Here is a 26727-nt window from a genome sequence, read left to right as displayed (position 1 = left end):
TCCCCCTTTCTGGCAGACGCTGAAATAAATCGCAGCCTCCCTCTTTATTTCCTTCTTGCTGTGGATATGCGCATCCTTGCTGAGCTCTGGAAGCAATTTGTTAGTTGGGAAAAATAAAGAAAGATTTCTAGCTCCCATATAAACAATGGCTGGTGACAAGAGGGGAAAGACAAGGGTTGGAGAATTTCTCACATTTTATTAAAGTGTGTCTCAGTGCAGCAGATCAGACAAAAAGAACAAATCCAAACAAAGAGATTGAAACAGATGAGTATCAAAAGAGTACTGGGGAGATTGGCTGAGGCATCTTTCCATGCCCAGGACCAGAGCCCCTGCCAGCCAACTTCACTGAGCAGACACAAATAAGCATGGACTTTGCTGTTCCGTGGTACAGATACCTCCCAGCAAGAAGGTGCTCAGCACAGCCCGATACTGGAAAAGCTGAGCCCAGGCTGCTCTACTTGCCAAACCCATCTCCTCTGGTCTCGAGTCTGAGTGCTAGGAGGGAGGAAGACCAAAAAAAAAAAAATCCTCCCTCTTTTCATGCACAAAAGGGGAAAATAAGCAACTCCATGCTTCCTCCAGTCCGAAGCACAAATTGATAGGATCACGCTGATCTAATCCAGAGGGCATTCCCCTGCAGATTATAACAGTCTCAAAGTAGGTCATGCTTGGGCTTGAGTTTCTCAGCAAGCCCGACTCTGACATATTTCTGGAGCATGTGTAGGTGCATGTGTGTTTCTCCCTTTCCCTGTAGTAGCTTGCTGTGCAACACTCATAACCAGAAACCCAAATTAGTACACAGACAGGAGTGGAGTCTAAGGGCTGGATACGTGTTTAAAACAGCAAGAGGCGGATGTATTCCAGCGCAGTGACCCTCCTCTCTGGGCGCTGGCTGGAGCTGGCAGCTGTTAAGGGCCAAGGGCATTCCTCCTGCCCAGGGTTTCCAGGGGATTAGGGCTGGAATACCAACAGCCAACACCCTGCCTGCACGGGGGAAAGCAAGCACGGATATTAACAGGGCCAGCACCGCACTGGCTGGGAGCTCAGCTCGCCAGGAGAGCAAGGGTGTTCAAACCACGTCTGAAGCAACATGCATTGAGATTTCAGTGTCCACACAGGGTTCCATTCCTTCCTCACACCCTCTGTTTCCACACCGGCCTCCACATAAGGAGCTCACATGGCCATGGCTGTTACTCGTCCTTGCCTTGGGGACAATGCTCGGCAAGGCTGCTTCTCCAAGCTGCAGCTGGCTTCAGGCTCACCCTCTACCAGCCAACCTGCTGCACATTTCAGGCTGGAACAAACAAAAAAAACCCAGGAGACCTTCATAAACCTGCATTTTTCACAACTACAATCAGGACTCCAGGTCCCTCCATTTCTCCGCCTCAGCACCTCCTCACCTCTCCCCTTACCACCTGAGCACAAGAGCCACATACAAGGCATCACGATCAATGTTTGCAACCAGGTCCCTACAAAACAAGGTCTAAGTGCAGCAATAGTTCTGACTTGTCAGGACACGAGAGGAGCACATCCCTATTCTCCCTTCATCACCCAGGGACAGCCACAAAACAAAACACTCCCCCATACAGAATTGCTTTTACACCCATGCACTCAGAGCCCTTCCCATAACTTTAATTTCAGATCCTCCCAGCTGTCACAGTGCTTGCCTCATCCTCCGAGGACTACAAATGCAGGCTTTCTTCAGGGTCCTGGACTGTTTATGCGCAGAGCGAGGAAGAGAATTGCATTTGCCGAGGCTATGAATGATTTATCATCACACTGAATGCAAAGAGGAGCGGGGTCCCAAGGCTCGCTGCACGACCGGAATCTCACAGGCGGGTTGCATCTGCAGAGATGTTTGTGTGCGCTCTTCAAATCATCATTAACCATCAGGACCCTCAAGAGGAGCATTTATTTCCTTGGGATTGTAAGGGAGATGGCTGCTGAGAAAACAGCTGGGCAGGATTTAGCCCCATTATATCCATCTGTCTTGTTCCACTCTCCCACCCCTCCACCTCCCAGTTTAATTGGGTACAAAAATAGAGATAATAATGAAAATAAAAAAAATAAAAGAGAGGGGGAAGTGCAGTACATAGCACAGGCCAACTGCAGGTCACGGCTCTGGTCGGTGGAAGCACATGCAGCTGCACAGGGCAGGTTTTATATTTCTAAATACTTCCCCCCATCCCCGACCCCCCTCATCCGGGTTTTAGGTACTCATCCCATTCTTCAGATGATCTGCACAGCTCTGAGTGCAGGTGTTATAAATAAACAAAAATATGCCCACAATACCACGCAGCTTTCAGCTAGGAAAACAGGCATCAAGTATTCTTAATGAAATGGTTTTGCATTTCCCAGCAGTTCTGCATTCTCTGGAGAGAGAGCAATTAAACAACTACACAGAGCAAGAGCCTGGCCTTGACTCCATCTACAGCAGTTTTGTCACAGACTGAAATGAGGCAGGAATGCCATCCCACAGACCTCCCCCAGCCAGCTACACAGACCGTAACCTAATATTATGCCTCCTGTTAAGGGTGTGATACCAAGAGACAACCATATTTACTACAGCACCCTGTGTCGAGGGATAAAACAGGATGGAGCCAACCATCAATCACTCTGCTTCTCTTTCTTTATAGGACTACACAGGCCAACCCCACTGCTAGGAAGTATTTATAAAGTATTATTTTAGTTCTAGATACTGCAGACTTTTTATAGTTACTATATTCCTGTATTTTCTGAGTACTATATTTCCACGCACATAATCCTTACCTCAAACCCACTAGTTAAAAAAAGTACTGCTCCATTGAAAAACAATCCTCAGATTACCTACAACTCACCCTCTCTCCTTCCCAACAGCTCTGCATCCCACCAGTTATCCCAGCAAGAGATCCCCACAACCAGGGAGAAGGAAACCCAAGCAAAGAAGAGGGAGGACCAAGCAGGGGATGAGCAGCCCTGAAGTAAACCTCCCCTTTTTACTACACACCCCCTGCACTGCACTTGAATCATTTCTTCCTTTCTCCCCAGGCAAGCCATGGATTAGATGCATGAAAGTACAGCAATTACCCTCTTCAATTACCCTAAAGACTCGGTAAGAATAAATTGTTTGCAATGGAGAGCCCTCTTGCCTGCTCCCCATGCAAAGCCAAACGCTTCCTCCATCTGCAGGTAACCTACCGAAATCTGTATGCCTGGCAGACCAAGACCATCACTAAGCAGTCAGCTTTAATTTCCTTGGAGCCGTCCAAATGCAGCATCATGGCTCATACACAGTTATCCTCCACTGCCTTTGGAGGCTTCGTTTCTTCTCTCCCCCTCCCCAACACACTGCCCACATATCACAAAACGCAAGCAGGAAGAGAAGGGAGCAGTGGAACTTCTCTCCGAAACCATCTCTTCATGTCAGGCTCGTGGATGTGGTGCAGCACCAGTCTGGAAAAGAAATCCTCGCTCCCCGCAGCCCACCACACTTCCCAGGGCTGTTTGGAGAAAACAGCACCAGACATCAGCTGACACTAGCAATTACATCCAAATAGCAGATACAAGGTCTGTTATCGATCTGTTCCTAGAGGGAAGGACAAGTATCCAGTAAAAAGGGGTGTCACGTTATTAAATTCTGAAAGGATAATAACCCAACACAGAGGGCACAGCTGTTACTGGTACACTTCAGGCTTCGTTTCCGAGCCTGACAGGGAGCAAAGATCATCAGAGCGCTTCAGCGTTCAGAGACAGGCCTAGAAATTGCAGGAATAAATTAACATATCCATATCCAAATTATTGGGCTAAGGGGGCTGCAGTTCTGCTGGCAGGAACTGGCCTCATGCTGCTGCCAGTCATTCCCAGCAGTTGCTTTAACATCTTGTTAGCTGGTACCACGGTACTGGAGCGGAAAAGAAAAACACTTCAACCTCTCCAAGCTCTGCAGCTCCCAGAGCAGGAGTTTTAACAGCCCAAAGACTTGCAACAGCCTGTGAAAAAGGCATAAGGGTGGACGATTCTCTCTCTCCCTGCAGTAACCTGAGCCCCACATCCCGGTGGAGAACAGCCACAGACAGCTCTGTGCAAAAGCCTGGATCAATTCTGCTGCAAAGAGAAAACATGGCTCAGGTAAGTGAAAAAGCCACGGCCTTTCAACATCAGCAGCTCAAAAGAATGGGAGAGCTTAACCAAGCTGCTGCTGAAAAACAAAAACAAAACAAACAAAAAAAAGAACCAAGAAGAATTATTGATTTTTATGAGCTTGAAGTCAAGAGAGCCATAAATTATTCACAAGGCAACAGAGATGGCAAATTTCTTGGACATTTCAGCACCTCACCACACAGAATTACGAGCTCAGATCATCTGGCCAGCCTGTCCCACAATCGAGCCTTTATAAACAGCAATAGCAATCTCTGAAACGGGTGCCTGAACGGGTTACAGGCCACCACCCTGTTAACAGCTTTGCAGGGCATGCCAGGGGTTACAGAGCTGGACAGACAGAACCACAACAGACAAATGGTTTCATGGCATACTTCAGGGATTTTCCACCCCACTGTAGACAGCAGGTCTCCCTGTCTGCATTAACAAAATTACAAACATAACACCAAGAATTAGAAATGAAATGCACCCGCATCCTTGCCCAAACAGACTTGGCTGAGGAATCCAAGTCCCTCCAATCATCCCAAAAGGCATTTGGAAATCAAGGTGAGAAGAGCCCTACAGATACCAGTTTCCATCTCAGATATAAGTCTGGGCAGAAGACTTGAATTTAAGAGCTCTGTAAGGTACTGCCAGCTTCATCACAAGCCTCAGGTGCAGCCTCTGGCAACTCATCTCTCCAGGCCCCTTTGTAAAATGGAAAGCAACAATTTTCCTCCCCTTGTGAGGGAAATGGATTGATGCACCCAGATGCAAGAGCAGCAGAGGCCAGGCAGCGCCTCAGATCACGAGCTTGCCTGCAGAGATCCACACACTGTAGCCAACCTCCAACACCAGAAGAAAGCGGCCCCTTAGATTTGCAGCACTCTAAGCACCGGGGGACTCCTGGGATTATCCCATCAATGCGGGCAGAAAAGGACGGACCAAAGTGCCGCTGAGCATGCCTGCCTGGGCTGAGCCAGCCGCTGCCTTTCGCTGGCTCCTGGTCCCGGCTGAGAAGTGGGGAATCTCTGGCTGAACCCCTGAGCCAGGTGTGACTCCAGAGCATGCCTGAGACCTCAGCACGGTAAAGACTCTTGTTTAAAAAGCAGCGGATTGGAAACTTCATACCAAGATAAGTTTTTACGAGATCTAGTGGAAGAAGATCAATATTTTCTTTTGTTAAGTAAATCTGGCCACTGTGAAAAGACTGGAGCAGCAGCTTAGAAGACAGATTTTCTGTTTATCCACACCACCAGAAGCAGAAGCGAGAACAAAGGCAGCTCCCCTTACCCACCACCCTGACACAAACTTGTCCAGGATCCTGAGCCTTTAACTCACAGAAGGGGAGGCATAAATCTCCCTGTGCTTGTGTAGAAAGAGCTGGAGGTTTTAACAAGTGGTGGAGGGGAAACGAGCCATTTCTCTTTACCCTTCCCAAATCCCAGGGACTTGGATGCCTGGCCAGTCGCCCGTTAACAGCACCTAACCCCAATGCAGTGTTGCAGCACTAAAGACACCCAAAACCCCACAGGTCTCTGCGGAGCTGAGCATGGGTTTTGAGCACAAACCCCGCATAATCTGCGGCAAATTCGGCAAGTGCCCGCTATCGGAGGCACACCACGGGGAAGGCTTTCGTGCTGAGCTGTCTCACACTAATGGCCCCACAGCAGGATCTGGCAGGCAAAGGCAGCCCCCAGATTTAGCCAGCGCCGCTTGAGTTTCAGATGGTGCAGAACAGCACATTGATCCATTTATCGTCTGTAGGTTGCCATGGAGACCACAAGTCATTCCCCACCATTGCCAACCCCCCCCTGTGGACCCCCCCACTGCTTTTCAATTGATAGCTGGGCACTGGGGAAGCATTTGCAGCGCTGTGGAAATTAAATCCACGCTAGAGGAGCAGGGGATTCAGAGCTGACACGGCCAAGGGACCTCAGCTTGAGGCAGTCTGTCCCGCTCTTCCCCACTGAGCAAGTCCAAGCAACGAGTCGCTCCAAGCCTCTCGCGGAATAAGTATTACTGGAAATTAACAATAATAAAGTGAGATTTTAATGCCCCTCTGTGGGTTCCCCTCTGAGAGTAAGTGCTCACAAGGTAGCAGGGAGGGAAAGCTTCCTGCTGTGCAAATGCATGGGCCAAAACAGGCTTTGGAGCATCCCAGAGCATAACCCCACCCAGGCCAAGCACCAGTGAGCTCCTGCCGTCCCCGAGTATATCGCACCCAGGAGGACAGCAGTTTTCTGCTCTTCATATGGCAGATCCACTAGGGAGGGATCACAGCTGACCCTTCACTGATGGGAGCACAGCACCAAGCAAACACACAACTTCTGCACACTACACTTAGCAGGATGAGAGTGGGTGGATCAAGCAGCTGAACCAACTCAGGCAGCTTAACCTGAGCTCAGCCTCCAGCCAGTGGCTGCTGGGAAAGTCACTTCTTGGTCTACAGAAGACACATGAGCCACCAACTCTGAGGGCAGCAGAGCAAGGCCAGACCTGAGCACATCCCGTAAGCCCACCCTTCAGATACATACATTCCCCAATCTCTCTCCTAGGAAACAGAGAAATTACCTGACCTTCCTTTGGGGCAAACATCCCAATGCGGTGCACAGCACTGTCTCCTCACACCTACACAGTCAGGCTCTACCACCACAAAGTATTTCAGGTGCCACTGTTTAGCACTGTCATTTACCAGAACAAGATATTATCACATTTCCTTTCTCCCACCCCATGTGGGATGAGAAACACCATCAAGACAACCTGAGGAAAATTTTCAAATCTTAGGGCTTAGGTTTTGGCTTTTAACTCCACACATAGCCACCTGAGCAAGCCACCTGCTCAGACAGAAGAGCTGATCCCATGTAATTCCCTTGCTTTTAAAGAAGGAGTTGCTGTGCAGGTGCTGCACTCCTTAACGGCTCATTCCCTCCACATGCAAGTGTGAAAACTTGGTGCTGGCTTTACCCAAAGCTCCAAAAGCACATTACCACAAGCATCTCCTTCAGGAGGCCAAAGGAGATGACCTTTGTGCCCCACACAGAGGAAGAACTGGTGTAGACAGCCCCCTCCAGCATGGCACATTGCCGCCAGAGGAGCCCAGCAGCCAGTAGCAACCTCAGGCACCGGAGCATGAGGACACAGGGCAGGTGGCAGAGCACAGAAAGGCAGCTGCAGGCTGAGAGCCTTCAGGGGAACTCAAGAAGCGTGGTGTAAATACTGTATGTGCCCGGAGCCAGAAAGCTCAGCGAGGGCTGCGTGTGGCATTTCCTGAAGGTTACCTCTAATAAGTGCTGTCAGCCTGCCAGCCTTCGACTGTCTGCTGAGTCCTTTCGTGGGAAGCACAGCGCTGCCTGGACCTCTGTGGCATTGTCACAGTGTGTGACAGCGAGAGCTTAAAGAATAAAATTCCTCCCACACAGCAGAGACGAGGCAGGTGTAGGACACCATGGCAAGCAAACCCACTGAAATCTGGCAGGGTGGAAGGGCTCCTCTCTCCTTCCTAACGCCTGGTTGCATAGCTGCTTGCTGAGCATCACCTACCTCCCGCTCCAAAGCGCAGGACGGGGCGGTGAGAGCCAGCTCCGGTGCAGCGGGGGAGGCGAGCAGACGGCCGCAGCCTGCCCCGCTCAGCAGCCCTGCTGCACACACAGCTGCTCAGCCGTCCCCACGCCAGCGTCTCTGTCACGGGGGGGTCGGGCGGTGGGCAAGACCACAGCTGTGCCACCGTGCCCAGGCCAGTCTCCTCTGGCAGTGGCACTCAGGGTGTTTCACCACCTCCATCACCTGTGCAGCGGCACAGACCTCATGTCCCCCCGTATCAGAGTGATCGGTCAGTGGAGCCAGAGCACAGCAGCAAACATTTGTCTGCATTTATTTACTAACTGCCACCAAAGAGATTATCCTGGCCCTTCCCCACACACCTGCTTTTCCTGATTCACTGGGAACAGACATCTTTACCTATTCCCAGGCCTCTTCTGATTCTCAGGGTCAAGGTTACTCACAACTTCTAGAGACTTTCCAGCCCTGTACTCACAGCCCGCTGGTGAAGTGGGTCTGCTCTCTGCTGTTCTTCAAGCGACCTGCCAAGCCCGGTGTAACACAGAAGCTTGCAACCGAGCTGTGATCAGCACCAGTCTCTCCAGCCCGGATGCCAACCCTTACAGCAAAAGCAGCAAATGCCCAGCCTCTCTTGCTAAGCCTCTGCAGCCCTCTCCCTCCACCCCTTTCTTTTTCTTTTCTTAGAGAACCGCTCCAAACACAGCACTGGAAAGAAATGATTGCCAGCGGTACCGGGGCAGTACACACCAGATAACAGAAACACTGCAATTGTGAGCAGAGAACAACTCAGGAGATCTGTCATTCCGGGGGTGGGGGGGGGGGGGAGCCACGTTCAAGGCCTCTTCGGTTACGTAAACTTCATTTCCATGTCTTTTATCACTGATAAGATAAGCCATTGCTCAAGTTCAAGTTCTGTATCAAGTAAACCATGATAATCCTCTTAGGAATTCCCCATGCCCTAGCTTGAACAGACCTGCAGAAAAGAGCTTAAGGGGTTGCCTTCAGCTTAAAAAAAAAAAAAAAAACACACCAAAAAAACCACACAAGCACACAGCCACATACTTATTTATAACATAGGCAAATTTGGGGCCTGCTATAGAGTCCTGAAGGCTTATACGGGTCTGCCTGAATAAAGGGATCTGCTTCTGCCCCAGTTCATAAATGCTACAAGCTACTGCTTGGTCATGCATCGCACAGCTGAACACCAGCCCCAAGACAGCTGCCCTTCTGAGGAGGATTTCTTGCAGCAATAAGGATCTGGAAGATCAGACCCCCAAAAGCAATTAAACTGATTCACAACCAGTCCCACACACTTTGTGCTGGATTACAGCAACAAGAAATTTCCAGGCAGCTCTATTTTTTTTTGTTTTATTACAGCACAAGATAATTTTACATCCTTTAATGCTCGTAGCAGAATTATAGTGATTTCAAGCAACTACTACCCTGCTTTGGGTATAAGATTTAAAACACACTAAGACCATCTCCTCCTGTACTATACTGTCAGGACATCCAGATGTGAACCATCACCGTCTATACTTGTTAAGATGGTGATGTGATTCAATCTAGCAACTGGATATATTTGCTAACCACTTAAATATGCACTCACGCACACTGCGCTGTAACACAAAAGGCCATTTCATAAATTCCTGATTGCAAGACGGATGACAGCAATAAGCAGACACAAACTCTTGCCCTCCTCTCTGCTACTTGTCATCAGAACGCAAATTACCTGGGCCAGCAATTTTATCACAGCATCTTCCAGGGAACCGACTTAGCCTAAAGGCAATGAAGATCAACGTTTGAAGCTTAATACTTTACTTCACAGGGCTCCATCTGGCCACCGTCTCGCAGTCCAGCGACATGCAGCCACACGCTGGAAGGGCACAGCCTCAAGCCCTTCTAAGTCTCCAGCGGCCTGAAGATCAAGGCACAAGGCGGTAGGTATCATCTGAAATTGGTGCTTAAAATGTAAACTTTCTTCAGGTCTATCTACTTCCTCAGCCAGCCCAATGGGCCCCAGCACCCACACCTGTTTCTTACTCATTTCCAGCTACCAAGACTTTCATCCCTCCGACAGCCTCTCTCCATTAGGGTCTTTTTCACACATCCTTGAGTATTTTATGACACTCAAACTAAAAGATGAAGCATATCAAACAAAACACATCTCTCTCCTCCCCACAAGCAACTTCAAGATCCTTTAGCATTAACTGACAACCCACAACATTGTGGGAAAGGTTGTTTTCAGATCAGCTGCTGGAAAAGCTCTTCCAAGGTAGCAGCTGAATTCAAATCACACACCAATTAGCTCAGGGGGATTTGTGTGTTTTTCTTTCAGGAAACCTATTTGAAAACAAAACAAACAGAAAAAAATGGTTTAAATCTCGTTAAAAGATCTCAAACTGTGTCACAAACATGCCACATTTTCCCCTGAGGAAAACAGCAGCAAATCTAACTAGTTTCAGCTCATCAGAAGGGGTTTTGTCCTTTAAACCCTCTTGCTGTGTTCCCCCACCTCCCGAGGAAGAGCAAGACAACACAGAGGACCAGAGCGACTACAGACCTGTTCAGCACCACACAGCAAGCAAATCGCTGGGCCAAACTGCCTGGGTCCACCCTGTATCTTTCCCACAAGATGAGGTTTTCCACACCGCTCTCCTTAGGTTTTCGCCTCTTGCCTCAAGGCCACATGCAGATGACCGTGCTTTTTCTGAAGCCGGTGCCAATGAGGCCACTGCATTCGTTATCCAGCAGGATAATGACAGAGTGCAATTCAGTCAACAGCAAATCCTCCCCAGGGAGATGCCCTCTGACCTTCCCTGAGCTAGGGGATGAACGTAGACAGCCAGATCTCAGACAGGCGGCAGAGCTGAGTGAATAATTCCTAATGAATCCTTTCATCTCTTCTTTTGTTTTGGGGAAGGAGGGAGGGGGGTGGAGGGAAATAGTTTGGAACTATCCACCAGTAGAAAATTATTTTCTAGAGCTACCCCAAATCACTGTCATCTGAACATTTTTCATGGCTTCTGCTCAGTACATGGTGAGGATGAAACTCAGGCAGCGCTCTGCAGAGATACCCCGCGTGTAGACAGCCAGTCTGGGAGGGGAGAGCAGGCCAGCCAAAGCCACAGCAAGGGCAGGGACGTTCCTGGAAACCTAGTTTAAAATCGTCCTTAGGAAAGCAATCGAGAGTGAATTGAAGATATCCGTTCAAACCACATTTCTGCCAATAAGTTCACAAAATAAGGTCCACAGAAAGCCAGGACCTTACCTCTCTCCACATGCCAGTCAGCCCTCACTATTAATTCTCTCCCATTTTCCAAGCCACAAGCTGCAAGAATCACAAGCATTTGATACAAGCAGACTTTTTTTCTCCCCCAACAAAAAGAAACAATTCCCATTTCTCCTACGCAAATTCACCTGCAGAACTTAGTTCTGCAGCATCTCCTTGAACGTTCAGTGTCACCCAGAGGTATTACAGTAAATAAGAGTAGAAAACCAACTCACAACCATGAGATCTCAGAGCTGCTTCACAAACTTTCAGTCACCTGCATGGCACCCAGGCCCATGGGTCTCCATCAGTGTGACAGCACCAGTTTTAGCCACGCAGTTTTTATCCCCATCTCTCAATCACGCCTGAAATCAGCCACACCTGAAGCAGTCAATTCCATCCAGCTGCACTGGTATTTACAGGGATTTACTCTCAGCAAGCCCCACATCATCATCATCTATGTTTTATATCGGGAACAGAAATTACATGGAAGGACCACGGTCGTGGGATGCTCCCTACCCTATTCCCAGGCAGATGAACTGATGTGAACCTACACACTTACATAGAGCTTGGCTCATGTATTTATATAGATGCCAAATCCCAGGGATATCAATGACAATCTCTTCCCTAGTAAAACCTGATTACAGCACCGGGCTTTCTAAAGCCCCCCTGCCATCTCCCATGTCACCCGAGATGTCACGGAGGGCGGCCAGTGAACCCCTCCAGGTGCCCAGCACAGTGGGGGTTGCAATGCCAATGATTAAGCAGATCTTCAAAGGAAGAAAAACAAGAGTCCTAGTCAATGACTGACCAGCGTAATGGCTCAGGCTACTCTCATGTGCTCCTCTCACAGCACATTTGTTTGCCGGGCTGCCCAAGAGGTTTCGAAGGGTCAAACACGAGGTCATCAACCACACGGTGATTTCAGCTTCACTGAAAAACATAAAAAGCTGGAACCACAAGCAAGGAAGGTCCCAGTACTTATAATTAAGACTAAAAAAAACCATGAAAATGCAAATCCTTTAAGTTCAAACACACCACAGGCAGCATCAAAAATTAAAAAAAAAAAAAAAAAAGGATCTCACAATTTTTGAAGATCAGAGGTTAGCAATATTTGGTAATCCACCTAAAATTCTGACCAGCCTCAAGGACCAAGAGCGGCTGTGGAAAGCAAAACCTTGCTTTCAGGCTATTTTGAGAAGCACTCACAAGATTTATCCCAGAAACTGCTTTCTGCCTACTCAGATTTCTCAACTGAACCGATCACATGATGTTTAGATGGACTGCTGGAGACACTTGAGAACAGTGCTGCCTGCCGCTATCTGCCTGGCACAGGATGGTTTTTAATTGAGGCTGAACTCTTAAGTCCCTGCCGCAGTCTGCAGCTCCAATCACTGAAATAATAATTAAACCCAGGAGAAACAGCGCGAAGTAGCAACGTCTTTAACTAGTACATTAAGATGAGGAAACGCAAAGACATGCACAGACATCTCCAGGATGTGCTGTTTTGTTTCAAGCCTGAGGATTTGACCAGATTTTGAACAGCAAAAGTCAGGGTGGCAGAGATCCTGCAGTACAGTACAGAAACAGGAGAGATGCAGGAAAATATTCACTTTCACCCCACCCAGTCCAAGGAGGAAGTTAGAGCAAGTTTTTCCCATCTGAGTTTGGGATCTTCCTCCCACAAGAATCTGAGAAATTATAAAACAAGATGGGGAATGCAGAGCAAGAGAAGCACCCGAGACATCAATCCAGTTCCGAGCCATCCTCCCCAGCACAGACGAACAGGAGGAAGAAATTTGCCAGAGAAACCACCCTGAGAAAGTCAGCGCTGGCTGCAGAGGCTGCTGGTGGATCAGACAACACAAGTTCTACTCTGAAATCCGAGGGGAGAGACTCAGCCTGGAAACGACTCTCCATTAGGTTAATTAGTCAAGTTTGATGTATCCAAGTCGGTTACCATGGTCACAGGAACAGAAGAGTAATGCTTTCCACAGATTTCCCTATGTGGGACTGCAGATGGGGGAGCTGCGTCCAGCTCCTCTAGGCCCCCTGGCAGAGCAGGGAAGACCCCACCACCCCGAGACACCCTGGCCTCTGCACAACCCCCCTGACCCCAGGCTGGGCTGCTTATAAATGCTTACTGGAAGAGCTCCTTGTCCATAGATCATAAGGCTGCTAAAAATAGCACCAGAGAGCAACCAGGTTAATGACACATCAAGAAGATGCATTTGCACGTGGAAATAAACAGAATGCATGCGAGATTTGCCCTCCACCTGGCTTTTGTTTGGTTTTGAGTGGGGGAAGAAACAAAGAGATGCTCTGTTTTCTCTTAAAAATTCACAACTCATCTGTCAAAGGTGACAGAAAGCTGTCCATCTCTCCAAACACCATGTCAAACAGAGCTGAACTTTGTCTATTCTAGTGGCTGGGAAGAGACCACTGTGTGATACAGCATTTCCCTGACCAAGCCAATATTTTAAGTGTCATTAGCTACTTTATGATCAACAACACGTCTGTTACTTACAACGCTACACTGCGGCACACATTCATCCATGCACTAGAGCACATGAGTAAAAACTACTGCCACTTCTAGAACAGCAGCAGATTTAGAACAGAAGTGGGAGAGAAATAGCAATTTGCAATTCAGCAAAGCTCCTGTAGAAGAGCGGTTTTAAACTCTCTTGGAAAAAGGACCCTCCTGTCTCTCACTGTTTCTGTTCATCAGGTGTCTACCTGAGCCATGACTGATGCTTGCAGAAGTGGCCACAGAGCACAGAGGATGGCATCTGACCAACTTTCCTCTTCACCAGCTCTCCGCTGGGTGCGCAAGGCTGAAGGCACAAAAACACGGACTACTTGAGTCTCCCAGGGAGCACAAGAGGCTCAAGGAACAAAGGTAATGCAGCTAACACAAAGCAGTAACAGGCACGTGGAGGGCAATGTGAAAAGCCCAAACCCTGCCACGAAGGAGCGCTCCCAGCCATGTTTCTGACCCAGGCAGTTGATTTCCAGCCCACAGAAAAGGAGCAAATGCCACAGATCTTCCCAGATGCCCAGATCATGGCGGGAAAGGACCTAACTTCTACCAATACTGCCTGAGCGTGACTCCAGGCTGAAATTGCTGCTGTGGGAATGCAAATAAAACCCTACGTGAGGGTCTGCATCACCTGCTGTAAAACCGGTTTATCCCCTGCTAAAGGGAGACACATCAGAGATAAGCACAGGTCTATGCAGAATAAGTTTGAGAGAAAAATCTGCTATTTAGAGGAGAATTTCAGGACTGTGGTTTTATACCCGCAAAAGACATAGGCTTGAAATGTCACCAAGCTGTGTAAATTACAGCCACTATCCCCTGATTTCAGGCTGGCTGTCCCTTGGCTCCCTATCCCTCCCTGCAGTACCCATACTACCCCCAAAGCGGTGCCAACTCAACCAAAAGTGTGATTGCTTGGTGAAGACATTCATTCAACCACTCAGGTCAAAAATAACAGGAGGGAGAAGCACTGGGATAGGGACACAATGAGGGGCAGTGAGATGGCAAACTCCTTTAGCCAGCACTACAACCAAAGCCTTCATATCCCAAAAATACAGCCTAAAAGAAGTCTGCTAGATGCTGTGAAAAAAGAATAAATCACCCTTGTTTGACAGACCCAAACCCATTAAGAGATACAGTTCAGCTCCACCTTTCTTAGGTTAATGTTAAGCTGCTACTTCCCCCTCCTCTTCTTCTGCAGAAGCCTTAATTGGTTCCTTAATACAGATTTCACTGTTATGCTTATCACAACACTCGGAGCCGGCCGCGTGATGGGAGTGCACAACACAGAGAAGACCCATTTGTCTCCATAACTAATTGTTCTGCCTCCTCAACACACACACTAAATTGACTTGGCAAGACTGCAAGGTGAAGCTGCTGTATTTATTTAGACATTTCTTCTGCCGGTTGAGAGGCTCTGTACAGCAGCCTGCGAAAGGCCAAGACAGAACAGGCACCTCTACCAAGTTTATGCAAAACTGGAATGAGTGAAGAAAGGATCAGGCCCCAGGTTAGCAGCATTCCTGGCCGTGTCCTTTACAGTAGGTATTTTAGCCTCAGTTACCTAAGAATTAATTGGCAAAATACTCAAGAAGTTCATAAAGGCAAGTGTGAACACTCACTTATTTCTGGCTACAGCCTTCTTTACCCTAGGGATCAGCCTCCATAAAACAAAAATAAGTACGTGTAGACTGCCTGATCAAAACGCAGGGGAGTGTCTGCGTTAGCCAAGCACGTCTAACGCCTCAAGCAGCAACCGGGTAACTCAAGGCTGAAGAGTCGTGCACAGACACGTTCTTCCTGGAACTGCCCCACGCCTGCAGCCACGGGTCTGACTCTGCACCCATCTTCCAGCTCAGCCAAAGGTTCAAGGTGTTTCCGCATAAAACAAGGAACTAGAGCAAGACAAACACAATAATACATTGTATGGGGAATAAAGCCTCCTGCCGAGAAGAAATCCACACACATTCAAAAAAAAAAAAAACAACTGAACAAAAGGCAAAAAAATAAAAAGCTGGATAGAGCTTAAAGTTCTTGTCCCATTGAAACGGACACCAAAACTCACACCGTCCTTGGCAGGGGAAGCTGGAGCAACCAGGGAGCCTGCATGCTCGCGTCCGCCTCCACAGCATGACTCCTCCACCTCTGGGCAAACCAAACTCGGCATTTCTCAGCTTTCACCTACAGTTGCAGAGTTTAAGGACGTTCACGGAAATGCTCTAGATTTCACGAGCACCAGTCTCTGGAGAAGATGCAAACCTCAGCTTTCCACAGCAAGGGAGTTAGAACAGAAACACAACCCTTAAGGTATGCACAGACGTCTCTCTCTACTTTTGTTTCATAATGCTGGAGAAAACCCAAAATCCTGCAGCGTTTCTTAGTCCATCACCACACAGCCCTCAGGAACGCTGCTGGCAACTGGCTGGGTTCTGGATCAAAATCGCAGTAGCTCTTTACATGCATCTCTAATCATGACATCTTAAGACAAAGAGACATCAAAAATCAAAAAAACACAATTTTTTAACAGCTACCCTGTCAAGAGAGCAAAGAAAAGCCAAGACTAAAACCTACAAATGAAGGAAAAAAAAAACAGAGAGGAAGAAGAAAAAAGGGCTGGCTGACACCTCCTATACATGCTGTCAGCAGGATCATTTGCTCCAAAAATAAAGATGTCCAACGCATCTATCTGATGACAACTGCTTCATGGTCCCAACACTGGAGTCGCATAAAAACCTCTGAACATCCATTGCCTGGCAGCTCAGGAAAAAACAAGCACTTGTACTCACTCAGAGCAAGCAACAGACACTGTGTGCCACTCCCCAGTAGGATTTTCAGCTCTTCGCGTCCACTCAAGCATCCACTTGGGCTGCAGAGAAGCCTTTCACCCCTCTACCCTTTGCCAGTCATGCTCAGCAGCTCCAGCCACAAGCCCGCAGCTGAGGTAGCTGCCCAGGTGCCTGTGCCACATCATGCAAAAACATCTCAACAGCAGCTCAGGATCCCAAACAACTCTGCAGAGCAAGCACAGAAAGGCAGCGCTACCAGCCCCAGGCCCCCACACACAGCCAGCGGCAACCAACCTCCTGCATAGCCTGGATACACTCAGGCTGCCTCATCAGCACCTCCCAAGTAAGTGACATTTATTTAAGACTAGAAAACCTTAAATAAGAATATTGAAGGCTTTTTCCACTGTCAGTTCAGAGGGTTTTCCCAAAACAGTGGACACACAGATTCCTGTAATGCAGACTTTGCTGCATTTTACTTCTTTGACAGTTTTTAATCACCTCTGGTCTAGCATTTGGAAATTATTATTCACACACACAAAACAGGAACAAGGCTGCAGGGAAACATGAATTTCACTGGCCTGCCTGGTTTTGTCTGTGGACACCACCTCGCATATTACCAAATCAAAACAAGCCGGCCAACTTCTGTGTGAGGGGGGAAATGAAAGGGCAGACTGGTGACCTAGAAATGAAGCTGAGACTTTGGCATGAGCTTGAAACTCTACAGCAAAGGCAAAAAAAAAAAAAGCTGTAACTGCTTTCAAGATGGAACTTGAAAAGTTTATTAATGGAATTATATGACGTGGTACCTGCAGAAAAACAAGGGCTTGATCAAGGAAGCCTTTCCAACAGGAAAGAGTCAACCCCTTTGCCAAACAGAAGAAAGTCTTGTGCCAGAGAAGAGGGGACACAGCTATTTAAGGTCCTGATACAGGAAAAACACCCCCGGGCAAACGACTGGAGAAACTTCCTGAGCGCACAGCTCGGATACCAAACACCACCACTCTGTTACACACCCCAGATTTACATACCACATGATATCACGAATCGCATGATGGTAACGGCAAGGGCTTGACGAGTCAGTTGACAAAGCTTTAGGGCTTCAAGCAGTGGATCAGGAATGCTGCAGTCACACGTCTCAGCGCTGATCCAACGCAAACTCACCCTGCCAGGTGTAATTGGTTCAAGGAGGGTGTTAACAAGTTACCTTTGTTCCAGCAAGTTTCAGGCTTCATCAGGTAACATCCACATCACCAGCATAAAACTGACACAGGATCTGCATCACCCTCTCCAAGGTTGACAGGAGAGGTCATCACATGCCAACGTCCAACCTGGACTGTGCAAGTGCCACCCGGGTAATCCAGCGTAAATCACTGAGGGCTCACAGCCTTCGCAAAACCAGCTCCTTGCACCATCAGGCCAAAGAGATCATGCGGCCTCGGCAGTAAACACTTATGCAGAGCTGCAAAGTGTTTCTGCTCTATGAGCCAGGTGCAGCCACCGATAAACCATGTGCTAACCGGTGTTTCTGCAGCACTGGGAGGTATGTGTTCGAGAAGTTTGCAGAGGCCAAAGACTGAGCTATTTACGAAGTGATCAAGTAGCACACAGCTGAGACCTGGTCCTATAAAAATGTAGCTGTTGGAGCAATTTTATAAGGTTTTAAAATATTTTCAGAAGAAAGCCAACTTTCCATTGTTTGCCACAGCTTGTTAGAAGCCCACACATCCCGCAGCGTAGAGGGAAGGCACCCTTTGCCCTCTCCAGCCAGCACTGCACAGCTGGAGGTACAGGCAGATTTTCAGAAAGCTTGGCCTTGCCTGCCATCCTACTCACCGGTTCAACTCTCCCACCACATCCCACTGAAACCCAAGCCCAGGGTTCAGTCCTTCACCATAGTGTGCCACAACAATCAGGCCCTAGCTCTTTACACAAACACCTAAGCCTCCAGACCTTGCAATTACAACTCCGCGAGGAAGACGAAACCTGCCCACCTGGGAGACAGCGAGTCTTCAAGGACTGATCACAGACAATGGGATGATCCACACCAGGAACCTTCCTAAATCCTGTCATCCTCCACCCACGGGCTGACACATTTCTTTCCTTCTGCCTTCTTCAACACAGGCACAGAAGAGTGCAATACAAATCACTCTCTTGCCCCGACACGCACAGGACAAACCTTAACTGCGTTGCTTCGGAAGCTGGTGAGAAGCATTCAGGTACCAGCACAGAGCACCAGCCCGAAGCCTGCAGAAAACAGGGTTTAGAAGACACAGAAGTCCCAAAAACTACATGACAGATGGCCACACCATTGGAGTATTTCTTCAGTTTACAGCCAGTTCCCTGCACGGGCAGGGAGCACACCCGGACAGTAAGGGTTAACTTCCCACATATTTGGGCCGAAACTGCATTTCTGGGCACCGCCACTCCATCCAGTGTTATGCCTGGGAAACAATGCTAAATAAAGATTACGAGGAGTGGTATTATGTAAATAATTCTCTTCCACAATGAAAGGATAAACCTAGACTGCTTGGTTAGTTATTAACCCGGGAGCCAGCGCTGCAGAGAGGAAATCCTGCCGGCTCTCCCTCCCTTGACACACGCAGCACCAGGAGAGCTGCAGCCGGGGCTGCAGCTACCAGAGACAATACCCGCACTGTCCCCTGCCTCCCCGGGCGCTGGCACTCTCCCTCCGACCACTTCCCACAGGAGGAAACCATTTAGGCCCCACCATGTTGTCTCCTCGCAGGGCAGCCCCGCTCCTCCTGGCCTCACCACCGCTGCCGAGGCTAGATTTGGCCCCCTTCCTCCTCCTCGTTCTCCTCCTCCCACTACCGGTCCAGGACGCGGAGGGCTCCCTGCCCTTTGATGGGAACACGCTCCTCACCACATCCCTCCTCTTGAAGACCTTCCCTTCCCCTCGTAGGCTGAACCCACTGGAGCCTGCCTTTGACTGCACATCTCCTGCCCAGAATAACTTACTTGACCTTTCTGCCTCTACCTCCCCTTGCAACCTTCCTCCCGCCTTGGCCTCACGTCTGAATGCTTTATGTTTGTCATACGATTTTAAATCTGTCAGCAATTCATCCATCTGCCGCCTCCTGGGTTTTTAACGCTGCAAACTGTTCTGGGATACAGCCTTGCATTAAGCTCTGGGTGGAAAATGAAGCTGTACCTCATTCAGAAACCAAACCAGCTTTGAGATCATTTCTTTCCAAGGTGCCGGGCTGTTTCAAAGACTGGCTTCTTCCCTACAGCTAGCAGAAAAGCCATGATGCTATCTGGTCTAAAATAAACATTATGGGAGCGGCGATAAGGGGAAATATTTCAGCTGACTAAGAGTAATGTGGGTTCAAATCCAAGCGTAAGCTGATATTGCTTGTAATTTGTTCCTGAGCCAAAAACACAGACTGGGAGGGAAAAAATGGAAGGCATTAAACAACAAGCAGTGTACTCAGCGACTCTGGAAAACTTCAGCATTTCCATTTATGTTATTATTTTTTTAAATAACCTTCAGTTTCACGGATCATAAAGTTAATTTGGAGTTAACTTCCCTTCTCTGTAACTAGACAAAGCTGCTATCCTTTACATTCGTTAATGTTTGTTCACTGCTCCGCAGCTATAAAGCGCTTGAGAGCACTAACCATTATCAGCATCCTCCGCGCCACCCAGCAGGCACATAACCGTGCCGACTGCTTTGCTCTCCCTGTCCCCCCCGCCGTGCCCCAGCTCTCCTCCAGCCCTAGCATCGCGGTAGCAATCATGGCCACAGCCATCTAGCTCAGCCTTTACCGCTTCTCCTCCAGGACCAGTCACCTCTCCCCCACAGGCAGGGCTCCTTCTCTGGACATCCCCAAGCCAAATTCGGACCAGCAGCCAAGCACACACTGTTAGCAGCAGGGTCTGCAGCAATCAGCGCCTCTTCTTGTCTGTCCAGCCACAACCACGGCCCATCTCTCTGAGCTTCCCACCGTGAAGATGGCAGGGGTAGCAGCACTGCGTGAGCGCTGCCTGCTCACCAGAAACATCCCCTCCTGAGGCACTCTTCTGGCCTTTAATAAGGGACAGTCCACACCCCAGAGAGCCTCCAGTTGCCAGAAGCAGGTTGGCAGGAAGGGAGAACTGGTGGCCTCGAGAAGGGAAGTAGCAAGTGGGGTGGGCAGCAGGACTGGGGGTGCAACCCAGATTTCTCAATTCCCAGTACAGTCCCGCTGCTGCCTCGTGCGCAGGTCAAGGTTCACTTCCCAAAAATGCCAAATCACTCATTTCCTTCTGCTCTTCTGTCCTCCGCCCCTTCCTACCAGATCCCTCCCTCACTCTGACCAGGCTCTTGCCGGCGTTTTTATGCCCTTTGTTCTGGAGCTCCAGCTCCCCTCTTCAATCCTTTTTTAGGAAGTATCTGTGCTCTAGCCATGCTCATTAAGTGACACACATTTCCATTTTCTGCTCTGATGCCAAGATCTATCCCTTCGACATTACAGGGCAAATCGGAGACCCTGACACCTGTGTGTCAGCACAAGTCCAGCCATAAATAGCAATTCTCCCCCACCCTCCTATATCAATACACAGGAAGGACCCTTCAAAGCATGCAAGAGCCTATGCCACAGCATCCTAGATGAGAATCCATGACCTCACGATGCCCAAATCCTTCAGCGACTGCAAAAGCCTCAGTCACTAATCACAGAGGCAACTGGGTGCTGCTATACCTCATTTCTAGCTCCATTAGAGCTGACCCTGCTCTCCACTGAATCTCTCAGCGAAGACTAAAGCAAGCCCCAGTTCGCACAAATGCAGCTGCACAAAGATAACACTCCTTTTAAGAACACATTACCCTGGATTTCCATCCTCAAGTACCCCTGCATCTAGTCCCCAGTCTGTGTTCAGGGGATCACTGCTCGCAGGCACAAAACCCAGGAGGGAACCAGTACTCTGCCACTGGGAGTACTGAGCCCTCAAGCTGAACGGGCAAATCACTCGCGGGGAAAGAGACTCCTCTTCACCAGCTCTCCAGCAGATTCACTCTGACACACTGAACCTCATGTAACCCCCCCAGCCTCAATTTTCAGACATGTCTAGTGATCTGGTCAGAATTAGACATCAGGTCAGGGATGAGCAGTATGCACCCCAAACACAGGCCCTCTCAAACCCACACCTCTTCGCGACTGCTCAAATCAGCCGCCCAGAACCCACTTCTGAAAATTTACTGATTTAATCCTCCTTTCCCACCTACTCATCCCGAAACCAGGGAGATCATAACGTTCCTCCTCCCCAAAGAGTCATGAAGATGACGGTATCTCAAACATGTAAATTACAGTTGACTTCAAACAGGTTTCTCCCATGATGACCTGACCGCAAACAGGACTGTATTTCAGCAGAGGCCATTAACAACCAGAACCGGCAGCGGGAGCAACACCAGGAGCCATTAAGGGGACAAATAATTTACAGCCATGTCACAAAAGATGAAGCTATCTCCTATGACCCAATTCCAGCCAGAGCAGTCCAGAGCTGCCGTGGAGATGAGAGGGGTAGCTCTCTTAACACATGTAGCTCTCAACACACATAGCTATCAGCACAGCTGCATGCACGCCTTCATTGCCAATCATAACAAAACTGCCTTTACCAGACTGGATCTCCTAATTACAAGACATGCACACAGCCTGAATCAAACCCTCTTTGGATTTATCGCAGGATGGCTCCCGGGATTGGTACAACCTCCACTCGAGGCAACTTGGTTCAAAGCCAACCACAGCCATTAGCAAGTGAAAGGTATTGCCAAGCAGCAGCTGTTCGGTGGCTTGCGTGAAACAAGTTTATGGTTTCAGTCCAGATCCCGTCGTGAAAAAATGCCAGTCACCTCCCTGGCACTCAAAGGTGTGAAGCCAGAAGCATCCACCCACTTCTCCAGCGCTGGAGATGCCGGCGTGGGAGGCGTTCCCATACGGGCCCGCTACCAGCTCCGCAGAGCCGGCCCTGACCTCCACAGGGTTTTCAGAACCAGGTATGTTTTGCAACTTGGCAGAAACACACAGCTAAATAACAGAAACCACCACCCACATGAAGCCAGAAGAACAAAGTACCAGTGTTTCCCCGCCCCAGACATGTATGTGCCCCATCTCCTCTCACACCAAAAATAGCTTCTACTTTTTCCCTTGTGGCAACAACAAACTGAGGTTTGAGTGCATTTGCTTTCAATAAACTAAACGCATTTTGCAAGACTCTCTCTCATACTGAAACTTACTCAACTAAAGTTCTAAAATATTGTCACACGTAGAACTTCCCTCCCATGGCATCTTGGGACTCAGCCTCACAACACTTTGCAAGCCTTGCTTACCATATTCCCCACCCAAGGCACGGCTTCTGCGCAGAGCTGGCAGACCCAGACACAAGGGAGCCTGAGCAAGGTCCCAAAGTCATCCAACCAGTCAGCAGTGAAATTCAGAGAATTAAGCAGGACTTCACCAAAGCCATCCAGGAAAGCACGGCTTCACTAAAGCCCTCCAGGAGTTTTGTCCACCACTTTTAGAAGAGATGCAAATACTCACCCAGTTGTCACAACTCACATTCCTTCCTTTTATGAATTAGTAGTAGTACCAAACCTTTATCTGTAAAGCACATGGCAAACTAAAACTTAACCTTGCTGATAAAAACCTCTATGCTAAATGGAAAAACTCTCACTCCACGCAGCCAAGGAATACCAGCAAAACAGCATCACATCCAAAGCCAGATTAAAAATACTAGATTCAGCAAAACCCTGACGTTTTCAGGCATGCAGAGCTCCAACCTTTGCTTCGTGCGAATACTGAGGGAGAGGTCGCAGAAAGAGTTCAAACCATAAACGCGTGAGGAAATACCCACTGCACAGATCACCTCCACCAGCACTGTCCTCTCAGGCAAATTCTTGAGCTGACCCAAAACACAAAGTTCAGGGAGCAGACCAGCCTCCAGCGCAGGCAGAAGTGCCTGCAGGCATGCCGGGCTGCAGGCAGGGACATCCACAGGGTTCAAAGCGGTGGAAGGAGGGATGGGTTTACCGGGTCAACACAACCCCTCTCGCCCCAGGCAGCCCAGAGCCCTGTAGGTTTTGCTGCTTCAGTGGCTTTGGCAGCAGCCCACATGGCAGGCAGCTGCCTGCACCCACTGCAGCCTGCTCTTTGTGCATTGTCAGGGCAAGGGAGCAGGAGAAAGGGCCGAGGGAGAAAAGAGAACAGGAAATTATAAGAATCGACAGAGAAAAAAGCAATCACTCCAGAGACTGCAGCTGGGGTTTAAAGAAACGTACACTTGTTGCCTGCAGACACCGGCCCTGTTTACCCACCATAAATATTTACACATCAGCCGCTAAACGCCACATCGACAGATAAGTGAGCCCTGTAGTTCTCGCCGGCGCTGACTGTGCCCAGGGCCCCGGCCCCCTCCCGACACACCAGTGACACATGTCTGGGCACCGGGGCCAGCCTCGGCCGGAGCTGCATCCCCCCCGCGCTGCACGGTCACTTCTCCGGGCTGGGGTCTCAGCGTGAAACGACCGGCTTCAAATATGTATGTGGGGCAAGAGCCGAAAATAAAGCAGAATTGAAAGAAGGGGGGAAAAAGAAAAAAAGAGAGGTGGAAGAAAAGGCCCTTGGGGTGCCCCCCACCCCACAGACAGGGCGTCCCCGCTAGTTTGCAAAGTGCGGGGCTCCCCTCGAGCACCCCCAAACCCTGCAGCTCCTCCCTGGGCAGCGCTTTCCCTTGAGAATAAAAAAAGAAAAAACAAACCCCAACTAACAGGAAAAAAAAAAAAAAAAGTAAGTTTCTCCCCCAGCCAGCAGCTCCCGCGGCACATTTTCATTTTTACGTAACGGCGGCTGCCCGCACCCCTCTACCTGGCGGGGAGCGGCCCCCCCGCCCCGCCCGGCCCGGCCCCCCCCCCGCCCCGAGCGGCCGCCTGACAGCGGCGGGGGGGTCCCCGCGGCCCCCGGGCCCGCTCCGGGCACCGCCACACCCGGGGCAGCCCCTCCCCGCCTTACCTAATCCCGCCGGCAGCTGCCGCCCCCCATCGCCGCCGCCGCCACCGCTCCCTCCTCGCCTCCCGCCTCAGCGGCCGGCGGGGCAGCGCTCGGCGCGGCGACCCGGCCCCGCCATCTGCGCCGTGTTTATAAATCCAGAGCCATGGGGCTGCTCCCCCGCAAGCTTCGCCGTCCGTCCGTCCGTCGGTTTGTCGGTGTGTCCGTCCGTCCGCCCGCCTGCGGGGCCGGGCCGGGCCGCCCCTCCGCCGCAGCGCTGGCCCAGCAGCGCCCTGCCCTGCCCTGGCGCGGCGCGGCGGGAGGCGGCGGCGGGAGGCGGGAGGCGGCGGCGGGTCCCTCAGGCCGCCCCACAGCCGCCCCGGCGGCCGGGCGGGGCGGGGCGGGGCGGGGCCCCGCCGCCCTCGCGCCTTAAAGGGGCCGCGCCCGCTCGCCGCACGCAGCGCCGAGCACCCGGCGGGCGGGCGGGAAGCGAGGGGGACACACACACACCCCCACCCTCCCCCGGCAGGTCCCCGCTGTCCCCCGCAGAGGTGCCGGGCATCGGCGCTACCGGCTGTACTGGGGCCACCGGTTAATCAGTGCTACCGGCTGTGCTGGGGCCACCGGTTAGATCGGGGCCACCGGCTGTACTGGGGCCACCAGCCATGTCGGTGTTGCCAGCTTTCCTGGTGCCACCGGCTGCGTTCATGCCACACTGCATGTCAATAATAATTTATGGGGTGAAAATCAGGGTTTCTCACCCACGCCACAAGCTGGACCAGCAAAACCCCCCTTCCCGGCGCCACTTCACACACCAGCGTTTCGGAGAAGGGTCGATGGCCACTTGGCTTCTTGAACGTGACCACTGGGGCAAAGTTTTAGCCCCGGGGAGTTGGTGCCCGGGGCTGACCTGCAGCGCCAGACACGGAAACCTCGGGTTTCCCCCAAAGGAAGGCCCGGGTCTCCAGGAGAAGACTCCACGATGCGCGTTCCCAGCCCCAGATGAGGGTCTGCACCACCATCCCGGCCACATCAAAAACCTTCCCTAGGGGGGTGATTTTTGCAGGAAAATCTGAACAGTTTAACAAGCCACTGCCCGCAGGAACCAGGCGCTGAGGCAGCCTGGGTCGCTCCCACACCGTTCCCATCTTCCAGTTTCACAGCCCAGCTTCTGATTTTTACTACTGCCCCACTTTTTCACACTTTTTCTTCCCTTCCATCCTCCCAGGGGGAAAGGGGACGGTCATGCCCCCTCAGCCACCACCCTTTCTGCTCCACCGCTGCGTGCCCCCTGCCTGGGTGAATCCACCTCCCATCCGTGCTGCAGGCGACGCACCACCCCAAAAGCTGGAAAAGCATCTTGCAAACCTCCACTCCTCCCTCCCTGCTCCAGCAGGCAGCAGGCAGCATGGGCAGAGGTGGGCACACACGGATTCCCCGCCACTCTACCTCCACACAGTTTATTTCTCCTTTCCTCCATCTCCACAAGTGGCATTTTCCCGGGGAGCGGGATAGCGGGGCGGGCGGCTCACGGCATTCCTTGCCCCAATACGGCCGTGCCGCCGCAGGGCAGAGGGACTTTCCCAGGCCCAGACTCAGTCTCCTTAAGTCACCCAGCTCAATGTGTAAGCACAGGCACACGCCTCGGTGCGAGCATAAACGCGAACATAAATATCAGGAGCACGAGTCAAAATGCCTCAAAGGAGCCCGACACTCTGGGAGAAGCAGGAAAAGTTGCCATTCCGTGCCCACGGCACCTGGGTGTCCGTCAACTTCGGGCAGCGCCTTCCGTGCAGTTCAAGTCCTTGTTTGTAAGCGTTCGTCTGGCAGGCTGAGTGTCTCGTGAAGCAAAGCAGCAGATCAAATCTTCCTCTCGAAGATGCGATTACCTTGGAAGATAAAGGACCGAATTTATCTGTGTTGCATTGTGGGGTCTCTCTGCTCCAGCCATTTAGCATGCCTTGAGATTCTTTTTTTTACATCCGTAACGTTTCGCTTAATGAATGGAAGGCAAGTCCCATACCAGGGCAAAAAGACTCAAGACTTTAATTTTACAGGAGCCAGAAGCCAGGGTTTTAGATTCCAGTGACCTTAGAACAACACTATAATCAAATGTATTTTAAAAAAACCCTTAGACTTGAACATGCTTTCCAGCAACCCTGAATATCCTGCCAGAGCGCAGATGGATTTTTTGTCCATGTTCCTACGGTCCAGAAGGCCACAGTCCCAAAGGGAATCGCTGGGCTGGTGTCACAGCGTGAATATGGGCTTTTCACAGTGGCATTGCTCTTATGATAGTGGGGATGATTTCCTTTTGCATTTCTATGTCTTCTGGCAGCCTGGCCCTCTGTAACTGGCAGCTACCAGACCCCAAGTGTGTTTATAAAACCATTATGCAAAACCACTGCACCCAGTAATCCCAAAATACCCTAAATAATACTTGAATTAACCAATAGTACCCAAAAATAATGGTTGCCC

The 26727-nt window shown here is 50.2% G+C and overlaps 1 protein-coding gene across 10 annotated transcripts in view; it reads right to left on the bottom strand.

The window, feature by feature from the left end:
* NCOR2 (nuclear receptor corepressor 2) overlaps nt 1-24568 on the bottom strand; it is a 257096-nt gene extending 232528 nt beyond the window's left edge. For 5 of the 10 annotated variants that reach the window (XM_074887772.1, XM_074887777.1, XM_074887776.1 and 2 more), the window contains exon 1: nt 24274-24567. The gene's annotated coding sequence lies outside the window, so the exon portion shown is untranslated. Of the gene's footprint in view, nt 1-20056; nt 20075-24273 lie in introns of those variants that run through there. The other 5 variants (XM_074887780.1, XM_074887781.1, XM_074887783.1 and 2 more) reach the window with 2 other exon arrangements.
* Between the last annotated feature and the right edge of the window lie 2159 nt (nt 24569-26727).

This window comes from Strix uralensis, chromosome 17, assembly GCF_047716275.1.
Source record: "Strix uralensis isolate ZFMK-TIS-50842 chromosome 17, bStrUra1, whole genome shotgun sequence".
In the NCBI taxonomy this organism is placed as follows: domain Eukaryota; kingdom Metazoa; phylum Chordata; class Aves; order Strigiformes; family Strigidae; genus Strix; species Strix uralensis.
The sequence above is the reverse complement of the archived record's forward strand: the minus strand, read 5'-3'. Positions and strand labels throughout refer to the sequence as shown.